Raw genomic sequence first — 7,519 nt, forward strand, 5'->3', positions numbered from 1 at the left:
CATATGTGAGAGCAACTCTCCACCACTAGCAATCCATCGCATGTGTCTGTAATATGTGGGAACAACGCTCCACCACAAACCACAAGTGACCAAGATATCTAGATATTTAGCTAGGGACTGCACAAGATCACTCCACCACATATCACTGTGGGCAGTCCGAAGATGTCAGGGTCCTTGTCTGCATGAGATCACTCTACCACAAATCACTGTGGGCAGACAGGAGGTAGCTATCTATCTACGAGATGCGAGAGATCACTCTACCACAGATCACTATGGGCAACCAAGGATATAACAACCCAGCAAACATATCAAAACCATTGTCAACTCTCTCAACATCATAGTGAGTCTCTCACTAGTAGGAGAGTTAGTTGACAGGTCACTGTCAACTCTCTCAACATCATAATCAGTCACATACTCGTAGGAGACTTAATTAACAGGGTATACATATCACAATCATTGTCAACTCTCTCAACATCATAGTGGGTTTCTCACTAGGAGACTTAGTTGATAGGTTACTGTCAACTCTCTCAACATCATAGTCAGTCATCCACTCGTAGGAGACTTAATTGACATGATATACAACCAACGACACAATGTAGACACTCAACGTAGATAGGATTATCATGATACTACCAATAATACAACAAGCACATGTGCACACACAACTGGCACGTGAATATACACAACATAGGTATGATCGACATGATCCTCCAATAGTACACACCAAACACGTTTGCACACACTACACAGGTATAATCAACATGATACCTCTAATAGAACACACCTAACATCTGTGTACACACCGCATAAGTATAATCAATATGATACCTCCAACTAAACATGTTGGACACATGTGCATATAACAAGATAGGTATAATCGACAAGATACTTCCAATAATACACACCAGACTCATATGCACACATAACATAGATATAATCAACAAGATATCTCCAATAATACATACCAAACATATGTTGACTCTCAATATAAGTATAATTAACATGACATCTTTAATAATGCTCACCCCACATGTATACACATACATCTTGAGTATAATCAACATAACACATCTAATACAACATATTGGGCATGTGTGCACACACAAAATAGATATAATTGACAAGATACTCCTAATAGATTTCACCCAACATGTATGCACAAATTACACATAAATATCCAGAAACAAGATCCATTAACCATATATATCTGTATGCATGAAAAGATCCAACATGCACTATAAAAAAAACAAGGGCTTTAAAATCGATTTTTAGGACCTTCCGAAGCGTATTCTAACCGCTTCAAATATATTTGAAGCGGTTCCATTACTGGCTCAATTTCGTCTGCTCCTAGCGTTTATTGTACCACAACAACAACCGGTGGTGAAACAAGAATAACCGCTCCTAAAAACATTATTCAAAGCAGTTATAAAACAGGTCCAACAAGTAGTCACAGAAGCGGTTGTTTAACCGCTGGTGTTTCTAGTCTTTGGAAGTGGTTGATAACCGGACCTATAAACATGCATCACATTCGGTTTTCTAGCGCTGTGGTTGCTTTGTTCTTGAGGCGGTTAACTAACGTTTCAAATTAATATATAGGCGCGGTTATTCAGGACGCTTATACAAACTTCTGAAGTTGTTCTAAACCGATTGTACAACCATGGGCCCTGCAATATATTTTCCCTTATAAGAGTGGTTGTTAACCGCTTCAGAAGTCATTTAAAAAAACATTTTTAGATTTTTCTATTCCGTTCCTACTGCACAAGCAACTCCACAATGGAAAAAACATGGTACATCTAAGAGAAATAACTGAAAAATAACAAAAATATAACAAAAATGAATTGCCATTTACTGGGATATAAACCAAACAAAATCCAACAATCCACAAATGAGTATCTAAGTTTCAAGAAACATGAAATTCTAAAAACAAAAGTATACTAATGATTACAAATGAAGACATAAACTAAAATATATTTTTCCTTCAATATCTAATTATAAGATGAATCTTCTAGGGAGGTATCATTTTCTTTTGGATTTGATGTGACATGCATGTGCTTCTGAATGATGTTTGCCATTACAATTGCCATATGTAAAAATAAATCAAAATTAAAATCATAGATTTGAACAAGTAACCAACTTGTTAATTTGATATTATATAATATGTAAATACCTGAGTTGGTAGCAATTCAGGTCCATTAGACCCTCCAACATTTTCATGTATCATACTCTGTATAACACGTGTAAAACTTTCAACTGATCTTGCATTTGTCTCATTTGCTCCATTTCTATTTGAAATTGTGCTTTTTGTGCCTCCATTTCTGCTCGCAACTGTGATTCACGCATGCCTATATCTTTGTTCATTTGTTCTTGCATTGCTTTGAATTTATCTATCATATCCGTAGGGGAGTGATACTTTTGCCTATTGTAGAATGAGCTACATTTACATTGTTCAGGGAAGACTTGGCTAGGCAGTGCTCCTGCTCCTAGACATCGAACTCGACCAGAATGCTCAGTTTCAAATACATCACTACATAAAATTTACAATTAATAGATATACATTTTGTAATAGCCTTAACAAAAATGATATCAAATTTTAAAGAAAATATAACCGAAATGCATCCTCATGCACTTCTATTGCTTGTATTCTCTCAGGCATGTCTTGTAGGCGAATTTGCACAGCCTCATCCAAATAATGTTAACAAACAAAATATCAATTAAATGAAAAACATAAATATTATGGATGCCTTATTCATAATTTCAATCACCATATATCTTGTACAGTTGCTCTATTTCTTATATCTACTTAAATATTCTATCATATCTTTGTAGTTTGTTGTACATTATTATCATTTACAATATCCAAACACCATGATTTATACATAATTATTTTAATTAGCAATTGTTTAGAACAGAGGACACTACCTTAATATAAAGCATGTACACCTTTATTTAAGCATTCGAACTCACTCTAGTATACAATCACTTTGGAAGATGTTTACACGATTAAGCATGAGTCTATCAACTCATTCAAGTTTCATACACATCCACAATTTAAAGTGTAATATAAATCATTCACAACCAATTTGACTATTGTATAGTCCTAAAACACTAAAACGGTACAACATAGGTATGTGAAGAAATAAAAATTTCAAACACTTCTTTTAGTCATTTAAACAAACATATTAGATACAAATGTTTATATTTGTTTTGAACATGTACAAAAATCATTTATATAAAAAATTTAATAATCTAAAACATCAACAATTACAATACGAGCCAAAACTCTAAAGATATCTATCAACCTCACTCCCAATTAATCTAACAATGAAACACAATAAAATCTAAAAAATCGGTAGATGAAGGGAAACCGATCATCTCAAGTTTTTTGAAATAAAATAATTGATTAAAAAATAACTTAAGAAATTATCTAAAAATTAGAAAAACAATTTTTTCTTACAGTGGACTTGGTGGTCGGCCGATTGAAACAATGAAATAGAAGAGTTGTTAATGTCTAAATGAGCGTGAACTCTTTTATTTATATTTGCTTAAAATAAAACCTATTACTTTTAGGAGCGGTTTCAACTGCTTCAAAAGAATTCTTTTAGAAACAGAATGTAAAATCACATTTAAATGTGCTAAATAGAAGTGACATATCATAACCGCTTCTACGGAAGATCTATTGCAATGGAAAGTACGTAACCGCTTCTAAATATTTACTCATTTGATGTGGTTATTCAAATGCTTCAAAAAGACCGATTCAAAAACACCTATTTTTTTGTAGTGATGTGACTACCAACAAGATGTACAATAGGTAACAACACCTATATATACTCGTCTGCACACTAACATAAACATAATCAGCATGATGACTCCTACAGTAGACACCATACATGTGTGTATCCTACAGAGTAGGAATATCAAATGGTGAGACTGTATAGACAATAAAAATAACATCTCAAAGTTCAAGCATATAAGTATCAAGTGCAGATAAAATACAAGTGGAGTCAAGGTAAAGCAACCTAATCCATCAAATAATCCATGCACTAAGTTCAAAGAACTATAGAGACCAAGAAAAAAGTACATGCCTTAAATGTAAGTCATGTTGAATATCTTCAAGTCCAATAGTCCGCTTTAAATCGAATCAAAACTCTGCAACATAGAATGCAATCAATCCAATCCACTATAATTCGAATAACCAAACTCAATACCAATTAGGGTGAGAAAACCCTAATTGAATTAGCATAATCATCTCACATACTCACCCAATTCCAGTGCACACAACTGTTGCCTCGCAATCGAAACACCCTCCTATCGGTAACGATGGTCGAGACCAAGTGAAGTCGCTGTCCAACCAATCCAATGCCCCAAAATCAGCATCAACCATATCACTGTTTTACCTTTAACTAAGCATCCAACTAAACAAATCAAATTATCTACTAGAGGTAGTTGGCTACTTTGAGTGTGACCTCTGGCAGCAGGAAAGCCTCTTACAGTGACTGAGTGCTGGAGATGATGACTATAGTAGCTACGGATGAGTGCTGGGATCACACCGTGAAGAGAGGGACAACACTCAACAACGACGTCTCAATAGGCATGACAAAACCCCATGCCTGCGGTGACTGCTCGTTGGGAGAAGGGATCAACGTTGGCAGTGGCTGCCCATGGCTGCCGATTGTGCACGCTGGAGGAGATAGCGATGGCAATGAAGACGCACAGTGGCGACTGGAGCAGCGCAGCTAGAGCACGATAGGCTAGGGTACGACCGAATAGGGAGCTCGGGTGCTTGGTGCTTGCTGTGATTGGCAGATGAGAAGGCTCAGCTGATGGTGGGCGCACGACACCGACGCGATGGAAAATCCATGGCGCCAAGCAAAGATCCGGCGCAATCGAACAACAAATGAGGTGTCGACGATAGATCCACAACTTCGCCGAGTGGTCTTCGCACGGAGAAGACAACGACATTGCTCCGAGAGGCGGTACTCGGAGGGCTCTCGAGCACCAGCGTCAAGGAGGCGACGATCGATGTCTAGTGATGGTGATGAAGTCGACGAAGGTGGCTTAGGGGAGGAGATCAGGAGGAGAAAGGGGATCGACGAAGATAAGGGGAAAATAAAGAGAATACTTAGGTTATAATAATATATACATAGGTTAAATAATCCAATCAACTCCCAATTTAATTGGGGTATCCCAAATAGGTTTTCTCCTGGCCCAATAGATTCACCTCCTCAAACGTGTCATACGGACTCCGTTTAAATCCCAGAGAATTTCTAAAATTTCTCAAAAAATTTTATACAATTATTTCTCCAATAACACTTATTATAAAATTTTTGTATCTTACAATATTTGATACTTAATTGAATATATCTTTTACAAAATTTTTAACTTGTAATATTCTATTTATTTTTTAAATTATTATATTTTTATTATTAAAAATTATATACGACATATAATAATTATTTTCATCATTTACTAGGACTTTCCAAATTTAAAATTCTGGATATGATAAATATTAATTTAATATATCAAACTGGTACTTTTTGTTATTTTTAATATATAAGAACCTAAAAATTGAGATTACTATATTTAAAATGCATAATTAAATTAAAAAATCAATAATTAAATTGTATATCCAATTAAATATTAAATTTATTTATAAACATTCAGTTTATTTATGAAATCTGAATAAATAATAATACATTTTAATTAGAAAAAAAAGGCGTGGACGTCGAATTAAGGATGAGAAAAGTGACAAGTGAGAGGAACTTTTCTGTGGATTGGGATCGGACGGGCACACTTCACTTCAAAAGTCTGAAAATTTTCCAACGCAAAATCCAAAGGTGGGGCCCAGCCACCCAGGTATCCGCACAACAATTTCAACTAAAACTGCACCTCCACAGAAAATTATTATTTTTTTTATTTTTATTTACAGACCTTTTTCAAACTGTTTTAATAAATGAATGAACCGATCAAAATACATTTTTCTTACCTTAACATTTTGAAATAATAAATCTGCTCGTAAATTCTAATGAATATTTTCCTCCTATTTTTTTCCCTTTGTTTTTAGTGGCTTTCTTTCGCTCACAAATCGTGGATGTGGAGCTAGTCATTTTGTATTTTTTAAATTACACACTTAATTTATTATAAAATTATTTATTATGATTTTTCTTCCTTGTCCAAATATATGTATTTTACAAAATATCATAAATTCAATTACTTAACAATGATCCGTTTAAATTTCCATCTTTATATTAAGGACAAGATAAAATATTATTCTATAATCTGAGGAATATTTAACTCCAAATAAAGATATAAATATAAAAAAAATAAAAAAGCATGGAATGAATGAATAGAAAAATCAGTTAAAAGATAATTATACATACAATGTATCTTAGCCTCTTATTCGATCATTGTCTAACACTCAATTTTGTTTTGTATCTGGATATCCTATTAGTAAATCAATTTGGACCGATTTAACGGATTATGATATTATTAATAAATTTGGTCGGATATATAGAAAGTATTCTCACTATCACAATGGATTCTCAAAAAAATAGAATTTGTATTGAATGAAGTATATACTTCGATTTTCATGGGCTAGAACTTTGGCTTGTAAACATAAAAGTTCAGCACGTAGTGTATGAAACCTCAATAAAAATGTGATAAATCGAAGATCGAATTTGGAAGACCTAAAATTTAAATGTGAATCTAGTATAGAGAGGGTTCCGCGAGAAAGAAGCTAGAAGGATTTATCTTCCTATCCTAAAACTAAGGAACTTAAATGAAAGAACTGAAAAAAAAAAGAAATTCGAAATTTGAGTTACGTAAGAATTGTATCTATGATTTTATTCATTTCTTTACATAATCAATAATTAGAATAAAAAAATGGAAATGACAAAGCTTCTGTAAATACAGACCTAAATCATAGAGTACTTAGCATAGGTACTATGGAGAGAGATATTTTATATCTCACATTTAAAATCCTCATTTTCTATGGATTATAATAGTCAAATATTGTAATTCAAGATCTATTTATTTTACACAGAATTCTTAACTAAATGCTAATATGTACAATTAATTAATAGATGAGATTTTTATTTAATCCCTATTCCGGGATATATATATATATATATATATATATATATATATATATATATATATATCTATATATATATATATATATATATATATATATATATTACAAATATTTACTAATCTTATAGAGTTAAATAACACATGACAAGAATAGACATCCGACTATTAGTCGAGATTTGATCTTCAGATCTCATGATGATAACACTATCATACACACGCTAGCCAATAGTTCATCCCAAGGGGACAACAATATGATATCTCATATATATGTTAAGTGTGTATGTATAGAAAAACATAATATAAGTTGTTGATGTAACAATAAAAATTTAGGAAGACTCTTGGCACAATGGAAGTCCAAGTAGGGACTTAGCATGAAAAAGTATAAATAAACACTTGGCATAAGAGAAGTCGCAATGAGTCGAAGAGGATT

This window comes from Zingiber officinale, chromosome 9A, assembly GCF_018446385.1.
Source record: "Zingiber officinale cultivar Zhangliang chromosome 9A, Zo_v1.1, whole genome shotgun sequence".
In the NCBI taxonomy this organism is placed as follows: Eukaryota; Viridiplantae; Streptophyta; class Magnoliopsida; order Zingiberales; family Zingiberaceae; genus Zingiber; species Zingiber officinale.